Source organism: Macrobrachium rosenbergii, chromosome 18, assembly GCF_040412425.1.
Source record: "Macrobrachium rosenbergii isolate ZJJX-2024 chromosome 18, ASM4041242v1, whole genome shotgun sequence".
In the NCBI taxonomy this organism is placed as follows: Eukaryota; Metazoa; Arthropoda; class Malacostraca; order Decapoda; family Palaemonidae; genus Macrobrachium; species Macrobrachium rosenbergii.
This window is the reverse complement of record NC_089758.1, coordinates 19,567,300-19,584,778: the sequence shown is the minus strand read 5'-3', so window position 1 is coordinate 19,584,778 and position 17,479 is coordinate 19,567,300. Positions and strand designations below refer to the sequence as shown.

Here is a 17,479-nt window from a genome sequence, read left to right as displayed (position 1 = left end):
TCGCCTGCCCACGCTGGAGGCCCGGGTTAGATTCCCGGCCAATGCAGAGGTTTTAGCTCAAAGTAGTTAAAGTGACATGGAAGCATTAATCATAAATGTTGAGGAAAAACATAGGTAGAAAGGTTATGTGAAGTCTTATCAAGTGTGAAAGTTAGTGATGATTTCATTTTAGGAAAGATTTTGCCATTCCTTGTGACACTCTGTATATAATTTCTGGCCTCATTTTATATTAGTTGTTGGATATTTTGGAAAATCATAAAATAGCTCCTTTCTCATATCAGTTTTCATTGAAAGTGTACTCTGAGGGAACCAGAGCCAAGGAACCTTTGGATGTATTAGGTTACAATCAACAGGTTACTACAATTTAAGCAAAATGATGCCCAATGAAGAACATAAGTCGTTGTCTGGTCATTTCCTTACTCATTTTTATCTGTTAACACCATAATATGCATCTTTTAATGAACAAAATTTTCTAAGCTGCTTGCATTCTATGAGGCTCATACTTTCAAATTGCTAACGGCACACTTCTCTTCACATTTTCTAAGCATTGGTGGTTCAGTGGTAGAATTCTCGCCTGCCACTTGGGAGGCCCAGGTTCGATTCCCGGCCAATGCAGAGGTTTTAGTTCAAAGTATTTGAAGTGAAATGGAAGTATTAATCATAAGTGGTGAGGAGGATAATAATAGGTAGACAGGTTATGTCAACTATGAAAGTTCATGACATTTACATGTTTGAAAGATGCCCATTCTTTCTATTGTGCTGTTTACAGTTTCTGCTCTAATTTTATATTGTATTATTTATACTATTATATTTTGCAAAATCATACAAGATCTCCATAGGCATCACAAAAGTTTTTGATAATGAATTCTGAGGGAACCAAAGTCAAGGTGCCTAAGGATGTGGTAGGTTACAATCAATAGGCTGACCAATACCTTATAAAGTGTATAAAGGTATTGTCTGCTCATTTTCTTATTTATCATTATCTCTGAGTTTCATAATATGCATCATTAATTAGTCATAATGTCAATGCTGCTAATATTCTATAAGGCCCTTGCTTAAAGTGCTAGCTGGATACTGCATATCACATTTTCTAAGCATTGGTGGTTCAGTGGTAGAATTCTCGCCTGCCACGCGGGAGGCCCGGGTTGGATTCCCGGCCAATGCAGAGGTTTTAGCTCAAAGTAGTTAAAGTGACATGGAAGCATTAATCATAAATGTTGAGGAAAAAAATAGGTAGAAAGATTATGTGACGCCTTACCAAGTGTGAAAGTTATTGATGATTTCATTTTAGGAAAGATTTTTGCCATTCCTTGTGATACTCTGTATAGAATTTCTGGCCTCTTTTAATATTAGTTGTTGGATATTTTGGAAAATCATAAAATAGCTCCTTTCTCTTATCAGTTTTCATTGAAAGTGTATTCTGAGGGAACCAGAGTCAAGAGACCTTAGGAAGTAATAGGGTTTTATCTGTTAGCTCCATAATATACACCATTTAATGAACATAATGTTCTAAGCTACTTACATCCTATGAGGCTCATATTTTCAAATTGCTAATTGCACACTTCTCTTCACATTTTCTAAGCATTGGTGGTTCAGTGGTAGAATTCTCGCCTGCCACATTGGTGGCAGTGGGAGGCCCGGGTTCGATTCCCGGCCAATGCAGAGGTTTTAGTTCAAAGTAGTTGAAGTGAAATGGAAGTATTAATCATAAGTGGTGAGGAGGATAATAATAGGTAGACAGGTTATGTCAAGTGTGAAAGTTCATGACATTTACATGTTTGAAAGATGCCCATTCTTTCTATAGTGCTGTTTACAGTTTCTGCTCTAATTTTATATTGTATTATTTATATTATTATATTTTGCAAAATCATACAAGATCTTTATAGGCATCACAAAAGTTTTTGATAATGAATTCTGAGGGAACCAAAGTCAAGGTGCCTAAGGATGTGGTAGGTTACAATCAATAGGCTGACCAATGCCTTATAAAGTGTATAAAGATATTTTCTGGTCATTTTCTTATTCATCTTTATCTCTGGGTTTCATAATATGCATCATTAATTAGTCATAGTGTCAATGCTGCTAATATTCTATAAGGCTCTTGCTTTTAAAGTGCTAGCTGGATACTGCACTTCACATTTTCTAAGCATTGGTGGTTCAGTGGTAGAATTCTCGCCTGCCACGCGGGAGGCCCGGGTTCGATTCCCGGCCAATGCAGAGGTTTTAGCTCAAAGTAGTTAAATTGACATCTAAGCATTAATCATAAATGTTGAGGAAAAACATAGGTAGAAAGGTTATGTGAAGTCTTATCAAGTAAAAAGTTAGTGATGATTTCATTTTAGGAAAGATTTTGCCATTCCTTGTGATACTCTATATATAATTTCTGGCCTCATTTTATATTAGTTGTTGGATATTTTGGAAAATCATAAAATAGCTCCTTTCTCATATCAGTTTTCATTGAAAGTGTATTCTGAGGGAACCAGAGCCAAGGAACCTTAGGATGTATTAGGTTACAATCAACAGGTTACTACAATTTAAGCAAAATGATACCCAATGAAGAATATAAGTTGTTGTCTGGTCAATTCCTTACTCATTTTTATCTGTTAACACCACAATATGCATCTTTTAATGAACATAATGTTCTAAACTGCTTGCATTCTATGAGGCTCATACTTTCAAATTGCTAACGGCACACTTCTCTTCATATTTTCTAAGCATTGGTGGTTCAGTGGTAGAATTCTCACCTGCCACGCGGGAGGCCCGGGTTCGATTCCCGGCCAATGCAGAGGTTTTAGTTCAAAGTAGTTGAAGTGAAATGGAAGTATTAATCATAAGTGGTGAGGAGGATAATAATAGGTAGACAGGTTATGTCAAGTGTGAAAGTTCATGACATTTACATGTTTGAAAGATGCCCATTCTTTCTATTGTGCTGTTTACAGCTTTTGCTCTAATTTTATATTGTATTATTTATATTATTATATTTTGCAAAATCATACAAGATCTTCATAGGCATCTCAAAAGTTTTTGATAATGAATTCTGAGGGAACCAAAGTCAAGGGGCCTAAGGATGTGTAGGTTACAATCTATAGGCTGACCAATACCTTATAAAGTGTATACAGGTATTGTCTGGTCATTTTCTTATTTATCTTTATCTCTGAGTTTCATAATATGCATCATTAATTAGTCATAATGTCAATGCTGCTAATATTCTATAAGGCTCTTGCTTTTAAAGTGCTAGCTGGATACTGCATTTCACATTTTCTAAGCATTGGTGGTTCAGTGGTAGAATTCTCGCCTGCCACGCGGGAGGCCCGGGTTCGATTCCCGGCCAATGCAGAGGTTTTAGCTCAAAGTAGTTAAAGTGACATGGAAGCATTAATCATAAATGTTGAGGAAAAAAATAGGTAGAAAGGTTATGTGACGCCTTACCAAGTGTGAAAGTTAGTGATGATTTCATTTTAGGAAAGATTTTGCGATTCCTTGTGATACACTGTATAGAATTTCTGGCCTCTTTTAATATTATTTGTTGAATATTTTGGAAAATCATAAAATAGCTCCTTTCTCTTATCAGTTTTCATTGAAAGTGTATTCTGAGGGAACCAGAGTCAAGAGACATTAGGATGTATTAGGTTACAATCAACAGGTTATAATATTTAAGCAAAATGATACCCAGTGAAGTTTATAAGTTATTGTCTGGTCATTTCCTTACTCATTTTTATCTGTTAGCTCCACAATATGCACCATTTGATGAACATAATGTTCTAAGCTACTTACATTCTATGAGGCTCATACTTTCAAATTGCTAACGGCACACTTTTCTTAACATTTTCTAAGCATTGGTGGTTCAGTGGTAGAATTCTCGCCTGCCACTCGGGAGGCCCGGGTTCGATTCCCGGCCAATGCAGAGGTTTTAACTCAGAGTAGTTAAAGTGACACGGAAGCATTCATCATAAATGTTGAGGAAAATAATAGGTGGAAAGGTTATGTGAAGTCTTATCAAGTGCGAAAGTAAATGATGTTTTCATTTTAGGAAAGATTTTGCCATTGCTTGTGATACTCTGTATAGAATTTCTGGCCTCATTTTATATTTGTTGTTGGATATTTTAGAAAATCATAAAATAGCTCCTTTCTCATATTTTTCATTGAAAGTGTATTCTGAGGAAACCAAAGCCAAGGAACCTTAGGATGTATTAGGTTACAATCAACAGGTTACTACAATTTAAGCAAAATGATACCCAATGAAGAATATAAGTTGTTGTCTGGTCATTTCCTTACTCATTTTTATCTGTTAACACCATAATATGCATCTTTTAATGAACATAATGTTCTAAGCTGCTTGCATTCTATGAGGGTCATACTTTCAAATTGCTAACGGCACACTTCTCTTCACATTTTCTAAGCATTGGTGGTTCAGTGGTAGAATTCTCGCCTGCCACGCGGGAGGCCCGGGTTCGATTCCCGGCCAATGCAGAGGTTTTAGTTCAAAGTAGTTGAAGTGAAATGGAAGTATTAATCATAAGTGGTGAGGAGGATAATAATAGGTAGACAGGTTATGTCAAGTATGAAAGTTCATGACATTTACATGTTTGAAAGATGCCCATTCTTTCTATTGTGCTATTTATAGTTTCTGCTCTAATTTTATATTATATTATTCATATTATTATATTTTGCAAAATCATACAAGATCTTCATAGGCATCATAAAAGTTTTTGATAATGAATTCTGAGAGAACGAAAGTCAAGGTGCCTAAGGATGTGGTAGGTTACAATCAATAGGCTGACCAATGCCTTATAAAGTGTATAAAGGTATTGTCTGGTCATTTTCTTATTTATCTTTATCTCTGAGTTTCATAATATGCATCATTAATTAGTCATAATGTCAATGCTGCTAATATTCTATAAGGCTCTTGCTTTTAAAGTGCTAGTTGGATACTGCACTTCACATTTTTTAAGCATTGGTGGTTCAGTGGTAGAATTCTCTCCTGCCACGCGGGAGGCCCGGGTTAGATTCCCGGCCAATGCAGAGGTTTTAGCTCAAAGTAGTTAAAGTGACATGGAAGCATTAATCATAAATGTTGAGGAAAAACATAGGTAGAAAGGTTATGTGAAGTCTTATCAAGTGTGAAAGTTAGTGATGATTTCATTTTAGGAAAGATTTTGCCATTCCTTGTGATACTCTGTATATAATTTCTGGCCTCATTTTATATTAGTTGTTGGATATTTTGGAAAATCATAAAATAGCTCCTTTCTCATATCAGTTTTCATTGAAAGTGTACTCTGAGGGAACCAGAGCCAAGGAACCTTTGGATGTATTAGGTTACAATCAACAGGTTACTACAATTTAAGCAAAATGATACCCAATGAAGAACATAAGTTGTTGTCTGGTCATTTCCTTACTCATTTTTATCTGTTAACACCATAATATGCATCTTTTAATGAACAAAATGTTCTAAGCTGCTTGCATTCTATGAGGCTCATACTTTCAAATTGCTAACGGCACACTTCTCTTCACATTTTCTAAGCATTGGTGGTTCAGTGGTAGAATTCTCGCCTGCCACGCGGGAGGCCCGGGTTCGATTCCCGGCCAATGTAGAGGTTTTAGTTCAAAGTATTTGAAGTGAAATGGAAGTATTAATCATAAGTGGTGAGGAGAATAATAATAGGTAGACAGGTTATGTCAACTATGAAAGTTCATGACATTTACATGTTTGAAAGATGCCCATTCTTTCTATTGTGCTGTTTACAGTTTCTGCTCAAATTTTATATTGTATTATTTATACTATTATATTTTGCAAAATCATACAAGATCTTCATAGGCATCACAAAAGTTTTTGATAATGAATTCTGAGGGAACCAAAGTCAAGGTGCCTAAGGACGTGGTAGGTTACAATCAATAGGCTGACCAATACCTTATAAAGTGTATAAAGGTATTGTCTGCTCATTTTCTTATTTATCTTTATCTCTGAGTTTCATAATATGCATCATTAATTAGTCATAATGTCAATGCTGCTAATATTCTATAAGGCCCTTGCTTTTAAAGTGCTAGCTGGATACTGCATATCACATTTTCTAAGCATTGGTGGTTCAGTGGTAGAATTCTCGCCTGCCACGCGGGAGGCCCGGGTTCGATTCCCGGCCAATGCAGAGGTTTTAGCTCAAAGTAGTTAAAGTGACATGGAAGCATTAATCATAAATGTTGAGGAAAAAAATAGGTAGAAAGATTATGTGACGCCTTACCAAGTGTGAAAGTTATTGATGATTTCATTTTAGGAAAGATTTTGCCATTCCTTGTGATACTCTGTATAGAATTTCTGGCCTCTTTTAATATTAGTTGTTGGATATTTTGGAAAATCATAAAATAGCTCCTTTCTCTTATCAGTTTTCATTGAAAGTGTATTCTGAGGGAACCAGAGTCAAGAGACCTTATTTTTATCTGAAGTAATAGGTTACAATCAACAGGTTATTAAAATTTAAGCAAAATGTTACCCAGTGAAGTTTATAAGTTATTGTCTGGTCATTTCCTTACGCATTTTTATCTGTTAGCTCCATAATATACACCATTTAATGAACATAATGTTCTAAGCTACTTACATCCTATGAGGCTCATATTTTCAAATTGCTAATTGCACACTTCTCTTCACATTTTCTAAGCATTGGTGGTTCAGTGGTAGAATTCTCGCCTGCCACGGGAGGCCCTATGAGGTTCGATTCCCGGCCAATGCAGAGGTTTTAGTTCAAAGTAGTTGAAGTGAAATGGAAGTATTAATCATAAGTGGTGAGGAGGATAATAATAGGTAGACAGGTTATGTCAAGTGTGAAAGTTCATGACATTTACATGTTTGAAAGATGCCCATTCTTTCTATTGTGCTGTTTACAGTTTCTGCTCTAATTTTATATTGTATTATTTATATTATTATATTTTGCAAAATCATACAAGATCTATATAGGCATCACAAAAGTTTTTGATAATGAATTCTGAGGGAGCCAAAGTCAAGGTGCCTATGGATGTGGTAGGTTACAATCAATAGGCTGACCAATACCTTATAAAGTGTATAAAGATATTTTCTGGTCATGTTCTTATTCATCTTTATCTCTGAGCTTCATAATATGCATCATTAATTACTCATGCTGCTAATATTCTATAAGGCTCTTGCTTTTAAAGTGCTAGCTGGATACTGCACTTCATATTTTCTAAGCATTGGTGGTTCAGTGGTAGAATTCTCGCCTGCCACGCGGGAGGCCCGGGTTCGATTCCCGGCCAATGCAGAGGTTTTAGCTCAAAGTAGTTAAAGTGACATGGAAGCATTAATCATAAATGTTGAGGAAAAAAATAGGTAGAAAGGTTATGTGAAGTCTTACCAAGTGTGAAAGTTATTGATGATTTCATTTTAGGAAAGATTTTGCCATTTCTTGGGATACTCTGTATAGAATTTCTGGCCTCATTTTATATTAGTTGTTAGATATTTTGGAAAATCATAAAATAACTCCTTTCTCATATCAGTTTACATTGAAAGTGTATTCTGAGGGAACCAGAGTCAAGAGACCTTAGGATGTATTAGGTTACAATCAACAGGTTATTACAATTTAAGCAAAATGATACCCAGTGAAATTTATAAGTTATTATCTGGTCATTTCCTTACTCATTTTTATCTGTTAGCTCCACAATATGCACCATTTGATGAACATAATGTTCTAAGCTACTTACATTCTATGAGGCTCATACTTTCAAATTGCTAACGGCACACTTTTCTTAACATTTTCTAAGCATTGGTGGTTCAGTGGTAGAATTCTCGCCTGCCACGCAGGAGGCCCGGGTTCGATTCCCAGCCAATGCAGAGGTTCTAACACAGAGTAGTTAAAGTGACATGGAAGCATTAATCATAAATGTGGAGGAAAATAATAGGTGGAAAGGTTATGTGAAGTCTTATCAAGTGCGAAAGTAAATGATGTTTTCATTTTAGGAAAGATTTTGCCATTGCTTGTGATACTCTGTACAGAATTTCTGGCCTCATTTTATATTAGTTGTTGGATATTTTGGAAAGTCATAAAATAGCTCCTTTCTCATATCATTTTTCATTGAAAGTGTATTCTGAGGGAACCAAAGCCAAGGAACCTTAGGATGTATTAGGTTACAATCAACAGGTTACTACAATTTAAGCAAAATGATACCCAATGAAGAATATAAGTTGTTATCTGGTCATTTCCTTACTCATTTTTATCTGTTAACACCATAATATGCATCTTTTAATTAACATAATGTTCTAAGCTGCTTGCATTCTATGAGGGTCATACTTTCAAATTGCTAACGGCACACTTCTCTTCACATTTTCTAAGCATTGGTGGTTCAGTGGTAGAATTCTCGCCTGCCACGCGGGAGGCCCGGGTTCGATTCCCGGCCAATGCAGAGGTTTTAGTTCAAAGCAGTTGAAGTGAAATGGAAGTATTAATCATAAGTGGTGAGGAGGATAATAATAGGTAGACAGGTTATGTCAAGTGTGAAAGTTCATGACATTTACATGTTTGAAAGATGCCCATTCTTTCTATTGTGCTGTTTACAGTTTCTGCTCTAATTTTATATTGTATTATTTATATTATTATATTTTGCAAAATCATACAAGATCTTTATAGGCATCACAAAAATTTTTGATAATGAATTCTGAGGGAACCAAAGTCAAGGTGCCTAAGGATGTGGTAGGTTACAATCAATAGGCTGACCAATACCTTATAAAGTGTATAAAGATATTTTCTGGTCATTTTCTTATTCATCTTTATCTCTGAGCTTCATAATATGCATCATTAATTACTCATGCTGCTAATATTCTATAAGGCTCTTGCTTTTAAAGTGCTAGCTGGATACTGCACTTCATATTTTCTAAGCATTGGTGGTTCAGTGGTAGAATTCTCGCCTGCCACGCGGGAGGCCCGGGTTCGATTCCCGGCCAATGCAGAGGTTTTAGCTCAAAGTAGTTAAAGTGACATGGAAGCATTAATCATAAATGTTGAGGAAAAAAATAGGTAGAAAGGTTATGTGAAGTCTTACCAAGTGTGAAAGTTATTGATGATTTCATTTTAGGAAAGATTTTGCCATTTCTTGGGATACTCTGTATAGAATTTCTGGCCTCATTTTATATTAGTTGTTAGATATTTTGGAAAATCATAAAATAACTCCTTTCTCATATCAGTTTACATTGAAAGTGTATTCTGAGGGAACCAGAGTCAAGAGACCTTAGGATGTATTAGGTTACAATCAACAGGTTATTACAATTTAAGCAAAATGATACCCAGTGAAGTTTATAAGTTATTATCTGGTCATTTCCTTACTCATTTTTATCTGTTAGCTCCACAATATGCACCATTTGATGAACATAATGTTCTAAGCTACTTACATTCTATGAGGCTCATACTTTCAAATTGCTAACGGCACACTTTTCTTAACATTTTCTAAGCATTGGTGGTTCAGTGGTAGAATTCTCGCCTGCCACGCAGGAGGCCCGGGTTCGATTCCCAGCCAATGCAGAGGTTCTAACACAGAGTAGTTAAAGTGACATGGAAGCATTAATCATAAATGTGGAGGAAAATAATAGGTGGAAAGGTTATGTGAAGTCTTATCAAGTGCGAAAGTAAATGATGTTTTCATTTTAGGAAAGATTTTGCCATTCCTTGTGATACTCTGTACAGAATTTCTGGCCTCATTTTATATTAGTTGTTGGATATTTTGGAAAGTCATAAAATAGCTCCTTTCTCATATCATTTTTCATTGAAAGTGTATTCTGAGGGAACCAAAGCCAAGGAATCTTAGGATGTATTAGGTTACAATCAACAGGTTACTACAATTTAAGCAAAATGATACCCAATGAAGAATATAAGTTGTTATCTGGTCATTTCTTACTCATTTTTATCTGTTAACACCATAATATGCATCTTTTAATGAACATAATGTTCTAAGCTGCTTGCATTCTATGAGGGTCATACTTTCAAATTGCTAACGGCACACTTCTCTTCACATTTTCTAAGCATTGGTGGTTCAGTGGTAGAATTCTCGCCTGCCACGCGGGAGGCCCGGGTTCGATTCCCGGCCAATGCAGAGGTTTTAGTTCAAAGTAGTTGAAGTGAAATGGAAGTATTAATCATAAGTGGTGAGGAGGATAATAATAGGTAGAAAGGTTATGTCAAGTGTGAAAGTTCATGACATTTACATGTTTGTAAGATGCCCATTCTTTCTATTGTGCTGTTTACAGTTTCTGCTCTAACTTTATATTGTATTATTTATATTATTATATTTTGCAAAATCATACAAGATCTTCATAGGCATCTCAAAAGTTTTTGATAATGAATTCTGAGGGAACCAAAGTCAAGGGGCCTAAGGATGTGGTAGGTTACAATCTATAGGCTGACCAATACCTTATAAAGTGTATAAAGGTATTGTCTGGTCATGTTCTTATTCATCTTTATCTCTGAGTTTCATAATTGCATCATTAATTAGTCATAATGTCAATGCTGCTAATATTCTATAAGGCTCTTGCTTTTAAAGTGCTAGCTGGATATTGCACTCCCCATTTTCTAAGCATTGGTGGTTCAGTGGTAGAATTCTCGCCTGCCACGCGGGAGGCCCGGGTTCGATTCCCGGCCAATGCAGAGGTTTTAGCTCAAATTAGTTAAAGTGACATGGAAGCATTAATCATAAATGTTGAGGAAAATAATAGGTAGAAAGGTTATGTGAAACCTTACCAAGTGTGAAAGTTAGTGATGTTTTCACTTTAGGAAAGTTTTGCCATTCCTTGTGATACTCTGTATAGAATTTCTGGCCTAATTTTATATTAGTTGTTGGATATTTTGGAAAATCATAAAATAGCTCCTTTCTCATATCAGTTTTCATTGAAAGTGTATTCTGAGGGAACCAGAGTCAAGAGACCTTAGGATGTATTAGGTTACAATCAACAGGTTATTACAATTTAAGCAAATGATACCCAGTGAAGTTTATAAGTTATTGTCTGGTCATTTCCTTACTCATTTTTATCTGTTAGCTCCATAATATGCACCATTTGATGAACATAATGTTCTAAGCTACTTACATTCTATGAGGTTCATACTTTCAAATTGCTAACTGCACACTTCTCTTCACATTTTCTAATCATTGGTGGTTCAGTGGTAGAATTCCCGCCTGCCACGCGGGAGGCCTGTGTTCGATTCCCGGCCAATGCAAAGGTTTTTGCTTGAAGCAGCTGTAGTGGAATGGAATCATTTATCATAAATGCTGAAGTAAATAGAGGGTAGAAAGGTTTTGTGAAGTTCTATCAAGTGTGAAAGTAAATGAAGTTGTCATGTTAGAAAAGATGCCACCATTTTTCTGTTGTTCTGTATACAGTTTCTGCCCTCATTTTATAAGAATTGCTGAGTATTTTGCAAAATCAACAAGTGCGCTAGTGACATGGAAGCATTAATCTTAAATGTTGAGGAAAATAATAGGTAGAAAGGTTATGTGAAGTCTGATTGAGTGTGAAAGTGCTTGATGTTTTCATGTTAGAAAAGATGTTACCATTCTTTGTGATGTTCTGTATGGAATTTCTGGCCTCATTTTATATTAGCTGTTGAATATTTTGCTAAATCATAAAATAGCTCCATTCTTTTATCAGTTTTCATTGCAAGTGAATTCTGAGGTAACCAGACTTAAGGGATCTTAGGATGTGTTGTTTTACAATCGACAGATTACTACAATTTATGCAAAATGATGCCATAAGGTCTAAATAACTTACATTCTATGAGGCTGTTACTTTTAAAGTGCCAACAGCACTCTTCTCTCTGCGTTTTCTAAAAAATGGTGGTTTAATGGTAGAATTCTCGCCTGCCACGCAGGAGGCCCATATTCAATTCCCGGCTAATGCAGAGGTTTTAGCTCAAAGCGGTTGAAGTGAAGTAGAAGTACTAATCACAAATGATGCAGAAAATAATAAATAGAAAGAATATGTGAAGTTCTATCAAGTGTGAAAGTAGATGAGATTTACAAGTTAGAAAAATCCTGCCATTGTTATTATATTGTATTATTTACATTATTATATCTTGTAGGATTTTTGCAATTACATACAAAAGATTCATGGGCATCTCAAGTGACTAATAGTGAATTTTGTGGGAACCAAAGTCAAGGGACCTAAGGATGTGTTAGGTTACAACCAATGGGTTACAATAAGTCAAGCAAACAATACTCTCTGAAGTGTATAAAGTTACTATTAGGTCATTTCCTTACTCATCTTTAACTCCCTTTCATAATGTGCATCATTAATTGATCTTAATGTCAGTGTTGCTGATATTCTAAGAGGCTGTTATTTTTAAGGTGCTGGCTGAATAATTCTCTTTAAATTTTCCAAGCATTGGTGGTTCAGTGGTAGAATTCTCGCCTGCCACGCGGGAGGCCCGGGTTCGATTCCCGGCCAATGCAGAGACTTTAGCACAGTGTAGTTGAACTGACATGGAAGCATTAATCATAAATACTGAGGAAAGTAATGGGTAGAAGGGTTATGTGGAGTCTAATCAAGTGTGAAAGCAAATGACGTTTTCGGTTACAAAAGATGTCACCATTCTTTGTGGTGTTCTGTATACAATTTCTACCCTCATTTGATATTAGTTGTTGAATATTTTGCAAAATCATACTAGAGCCCATTTTCTTATAAGTTTTCATTGAAAGTGAATCCTAAGGGAACCAGAGTCAAGGGACCTTACAATGTGTTAGGTTACAATTGACTGGTTACTACAATTTAAGCTAAGTGATATCCATTGAAGTGTATAAAGTTATTGTCTAGTTATTTCCTTACTTAGAATCTCTTAGCTTCATAATATGTATTATTCAATGAACCTAACGTCTAAGTCACTTATATTCTATGAGGCTTTTACTTTTAAAGTGCCAAGGCACACTTCTCTTCACATTTTCTAAGCATTGGTGGTTCAGTGGTAGAATTCTCGCCTGCCACGCGGGAGGCCCGGGTTCGATTCCCGGCCAATGCAGAGGTTTTAGCTCAGAGTAGTTGAAGTGACATGGAAGCATTAATTTTAAATATTGAGGAAAATAATAGGTAGAAAGGTTATGTGCAGTCTTATCAAGTGTGAAAGTAAATGATGTTTTCATTTTAGAAAAGACGTTGCTATTCTTTGTGATATTCTGTTTATAATTTCTGGCCTCATTTTATATTAGTTGTTGAATATTTTGCTAAATCATAAAATAGCTCCTTTCTCATACAGGTTTTAATTGAAAGTGAATACTGTGGGAATCAGAGTCAAAGGACCTTAGGATGTATTAGATTACAATCAACAGGTTACTACAAAAGTTAAGTATATCTTAGTTTAACCAGACCACTGAGCTGGTTAACAGCTCTCCTAGGGCTGGCCCGAAGGATTAGACTTATTTTTACGTGGCTAAGAACCAACTGGTTACCTAGCAACGGGACCTACAGCTTATTGTGGAATCCGAACCACATTATGATGAGAAATGAATTTCTATCACCAGAAATAAATTCCTCTAATTCTTCATTGGCGGCTCGGAGAGTCGAACGCTGGGCCAACAGCGTGCCAATCGAAAGCTCTACCACCCCTCCAAAGAAGAACTACAGGTTACTACAATTTAAGCAAAATGATACCCAGTGAAGTATATAAGTTATTGTCCGGTCATTTCCTTACTCGTTTTTATCTGTTAGCTCCATAATATGCATCATTCAATGAACATAATGTCTAAGCCACATACATTCTATGAGGCTCTTACTTTCAAGTTGCTAACGGCACACATTTCTTCACATTTTCTAAGCACTGGTGGTTCAGTGGTAGAATTCTTGCCTGCCACGCGGGAGGCCCGGGTTCGATTCCTGGCCAATGCAAAGGTTTTAGCTCAAAGTAGTTGAAGCAACATGGAAGCCTTAATCATGAATGCTGAGGAAAATATTATGTAGAAAGGGTATATGCAGTCTCATCAAATGTGAAAGTAAATGACGTTTTTATTTTAGAAAAGATGCTCCCAGTTTTTCTGTTATTCTTTATGCAATTTCTGCCCTCATTTTAAATCAGTCATTGAGTATTTTGCTGCATTATCATATAAGTTTTCATTGCCAGTGAATTCTGAGGGAACCAGAGTCAAGGGATCTTACGATGTGTTAGGTTAGAATCGACTGGTTACACCTATTTAAGCTAAATAATACCAGATGATGTGTATAAAGTTCATGAGTTATTTTTTGGTAATTTTCTTACTCACTTGAACTTCTTAGCTCCATGATATGCATCATTCAATGAACATGATATCTAAGTCACTGGCATTCTATTAGGCTGTTACCTTTCAAGTGCCAACTGCACACTTCTCTCTACGTTTTCTAAGCACTGGCGGTTCAGTGGCAGAATTCTTGCCTGCCATGTGGGAGGCCCGGGTTCGATTCCCGGCTAATGTAGAGGTTTTAGCTCAACTCAGTTGAAGTGAAATAGAAGCATTAATCATATATGGTGAGGAGAATAATAGGTAGAAAGGTTATGTGAAGTTTTAGCTTGAATTGTAGTAACCAACTGATTGTAACCTAACATTCTCAAAGGTCATTTTACTTTGCTTCCCTCAAAATTCATTGTCAAAGACTCTTGAGATGTCCTTGAAGCTTTTACATGATTTTCCAAAGTATGATAATAAAAATAATACAACATAAAATGAAAGCATAAAATGTATACTGCACAGCAGAAAAAATGGCAATATCTATCTAACATGAAAGCATCATTTACTTTCACACTTGATAGAACTTCACATAACCTTTCCTCCGATTATTTTCCTCCACATTTATGGTTAATACTTTAACTTCACTTCACCTTCTTTGAGCTAAAAACCTCTGTATTGGCCGGGAATCAAACCCGGGCCTCCCACGTGGCAGGCGAGAATTCTACCACTGAACCACCAATGCTTAGAAAATGTACAGGGAAGTTTGTAGTTGGTACTTTAAAAGGAAGAACCTCATAGAATATCAGGGATGTAGACCTAATGTTCTATGAATTATGCATATTATTAAGCTAAATCTATCACAATTTGATTACAACATGCTAACTGTTATGAGAAGTTCTTTGAAATCTGACTCCCAGTTTTCCATATACTTATTTCTGCTTTATACAAAGATCCTGTGTTGGCTGGGAATCTTACCTGGTCTCCCGCATGACAAATTTGAATTCTACCACAAACACTGATGCTTAGAAAATGATATTAACATTTTGCACATCAGATTTAACATCAAGTATGTCCCAGTACTTGGTGACTCAGAACTTAAGAACAAGCCGTGAAATGATGCTTAAAGTTCAGAGGATTTCAACAGTGGGGAATAACAAGGCAAAGCCCTTACCTTACAGACCTTACAATTCGTTCGGGTTGCCCCAGGTCCCTCAGTGTGAGGCGCCTTTGATGTCTACCAGAGAGTTGCTAACGCATCTTCCGGTATATTTTGCATCTTCCAGTCTTGGATGGTCTGGGATGCATCTTAGATATTTGTCGAGCTTATTCTTAAACACATCTACGCTCACTCCTGTTATGTTCCTCAGATGAGCTGGTAGCGCATTGAATAGACGCTGCATTATCGATGCTGGTGCGTGGTGGATTAATGTCCTGTGTGCTTTCCTTAATTTTCCTGGTATAGTTTTTGGCACTATTAATCTACCTCTGCATGCTCTTTTGATAATTTTAGTTCCATGATGTTTTCGGTAATTCCTTCTATCTGTTTCCATGCTTGAATTACCATGTAGCGTTCTCTACTCCTTTCAAGACTATATAAATTTAAGAATTGTAGTCTTTCCCAGTAGTCAAGGTCCTTAACTTCTTCTATTCTAGCTGTAAATGACCTTTGTACACTCTCTATTTGTGCAATATCCTTTTGGTAGTGTGGCTACCATATTATATTGCAATATTCAAGTGGACTACGTACGTACGTTTTATAAAGCATAATCATGTGTTCAGCTTTTCTTGTTTTGAAGTGCCGGAACAACATTCCCATTTTTGCTTTGCATTTTGCCAATAGAATTGCTATTTGATCATTGCATAACATATTCCTATTCAACATCACACCAAGGTCTTTAACTGCTTCCTTGTTTGTGATTGTCTCATTATTAGGTCCTTTATATGCATATAGCATTCCTACTTTATCACCATAGTTCATTGATTCAAATTTATCAGAGTTAAATACCATCCTATTTATCTCTGCCCATTTATATATTTTGTTTAGGTCTCTTTGTAGCGAGTTCCTATCTTCATCACAAGCAATTTCTCTACTTATTCTTGTGTCATCTGCGAAACTTCTTACTACTGAGTCCTTAACATTACTGTCTATGTCTGCAATCATAATCACAAACAGCAATGCAGCTAACACCGTACCCTGTGGTACACCGGATATTACCGTAGCTTCATCCGATTTCTCATCGTTTGCAATCACTATCTGTTTTCTGTTTTGCAAAAGCAACAAAAAATTCTTACCAACTACTTATCAAAATTCACACAGATAGTAAAACAACTAAAATCTATAATAAAGAAAACTGAAAAACTATCTTGAAGACTGATGTATAGTACATCATAATCAGTGTAATCAATTCAAGTGATTTTATATGGAACATAGACCATATAATAGTCTGAACAGTTCTCAGATGTTATGAAGTTGTAAAATATATGGCCTAAAGACAAAAACAAGAAATCATAGGAACCCGGGAAACTTATTAGAGAGAAGGTGATATTTTATCTCATAAGTTGCATCACAACAAAATATTTTTTGTTTGGTTTTACAGTTTCCCTATGTAGAGCATTTGTCAATTATTATTTAACGTGCAAGCTTTTGTTTTTATTTTATTTAAATTGCTTGTAGTCTTATTCATTTGACAAGTTGCCTATAAAAAGAGAATTTAGGAACCAAGTCTTTACATTTATTTCTATCATTCCAAAACTAATAAGAAAACCTAATTTTGGTAAAAATCATCAAAGGAAAGTAGGTTGCCCAGTTCTGCTGCATTTAGCTTATTTTTTCATTGAAGATATTAGCATTTACATTTTGAATGTAATTGTTAACTACCTAATTTCATATACAATTTAACATTAAATATTCCCAAAATTAGAGCATCTAACTACTGGAAGAGTTTAAATAGAAATAAAAAACTACTCACTTTCCTGCACATTTTCTAAGCATTGGTGGTTCAGTGGTAGAATTCTCGCCTGCCACGCGGGAGGCCCGGGTTCGATTCCCGGCCAATGCAAATTTTTAATTGAAATGAAGGAAATAAGGCTCAGAATAGTAGAAATAAAATTGTTGGAGAACTGTTGTGATAGTAAGGACACTTAAAAGCTCAGTGAAATGAAGTGAAAGTTATCGTCAGTCATTTTAGATAATTTTGCAGTCAAAGATAGTTTATGATATTATCATAAACTATGTTTGACTGCAAAATGGAATCAATGAGGGTTAAATGTGTCTGTTGATACCATCAAGATTGTTTAGTTTGATACTACC

The 17,479-nt window shown here is 35.8% G+C and overlaps 13 non-coding genes across 13 annotated transcripts; all 13 read left to right on the top strand.

Annotated features, from left to right (window-relative positions):
- The first annotated feature begins 2,143 nt into the window (after nt 1-2,143).
- TRNAG-GCC (transfer RNA glycine (anticodon GCC)) lies at nt 2,144-2,214 on the top strand. Its single transcript has one exon. It is a non-coding gene; the product is annotated as a tRNA-Gly (tRNA).
- Nucleotides 2,215-3,262: 1,048 nt separating this feature from the next.
- Nucleotides 3,263-3,333, top strand: TRNAG-GCC (transfer RNA glycine (anticodon GCC)). Its single transcript has one exon. It is a non-coding gene; the product is annotated as a tRNA-Gly (tRNA).
- A 1,063-nt stretch (nt 3,334-4,396) lies between these two features.
- On the top strand, nt 4,397-4,467 carry TRNAG-GCC (transfer RNA glycine (anticodon GCC)). Its single transcript has one exon. It is a non-coding gene; the product is annotated as a tRNA-Gly (tRNA).
- A 1,050-nt stretch (nt 4,468-5,517) lies between these two features.
- TRNAG-GCC (transfer RNA glycine (anticodon GCC)) lies at nt 5,518-5,588 on the top strand. Its single transcript has one exon. It is a non-coding gene; the product is annotated as a tRNA-Gly (tRNA).
- A 481-nt stretch (nt 5,589-6,069) lies between these two features.
- TRNAG-GCC (transfer RNA glycine (anticodon GCC)) lies at nt 6,070-6,140 on the top strand. The gene has a single exon. It is a non-coding gene; the product is annotated as a tRNA-Gly (tRNA).
- A 1,051-nt stretch (nt 6,141-7,191) lies between these two features.
- On the top strand, nt 7,192-7,262 carry TRNAG-GCC (transfer RNA glycine (anticodon GCC)). The gene has a single exon. It is a non-coding gene; the product is annotated as a tRNA-Gly (tRNA).
- Nucleotides 7,263-8,329: 1,067 nt separating this feature from the next.
- Nucleotides 8,330-8,400, top strand: TRNAG-GCC (transfer RNA glycine (anticodon GCC)). Its single transcript has one exon. It is a non-coding gene; the product is annotated as a tRNA-Gly (tRNA).
- Nucleotides 8,401-8,872: 472 nt separating this feature from the next.
- On the top strand, nt 8,873-8,943 carry TRNAG-GCC (transfer RNA glycine (anticodon GCC)). Its single transcript has one exon. It is a non-coding gene; the product is annotated as a tRNA-Gly (tRNA).
- Nucleotides 8,944-10,009: 1,066 nt separating this feature from the next.
- On the top strand, nt 10,010-10,080 carry TRNAG-GCC (transfer RNA glycine (anticodon GCC)). The gene has a single exon. It is a non-coding gene; the product is annotated as a tRNA-Gly (tRNA).
- Nucleotides 10,081-10,560: 480 nt separating this feature from the next.
- On the top strand, nt 10,561-10,631 carry TRNAG-GCC (transfer RNA glycine (anticodon GCC)). The gene has a single exon. It is a non-coding gene; the product is annotated as a tRNA-Gly (tRNA).
- A 1,727-nt stretch (nt 10,632-12,358) lies between these two features.
- TRNAG-GCC (transfer RNA glycine (anticodon GCC)) lies at nt 12,359-12,429 on the top strand. Its single transcript has one exon. It is a non-coding gene; the product is annotated as a tRNA-Gly (tRNA).
- Nucleotides 12,430-12,921: 492 nt separating this feature from the next.
- TRNAG-GCC (transfer RNA glycine (anticodon GCC)) lies at nt 12,922-12,992 on the top strand. Its single transcript has one exon. It is a non-coding gene; the product is annotated as a tRNA-Gly (tRNA).
- Nucleotides 12,993-17,157: 4,165 nt separating this feature from the next.
- Nucleotides 17,158-17,228, top strand: TRNAG-GCC (transfer RNA glycine (anticodon GCC)). Its single transcript has one exon. It is a non-coding gene; the product is annotated as a tRNA-Gly (tRNA).
- Nucleotides 17,229-17,479: the final 251 nt, after the last annotated feature.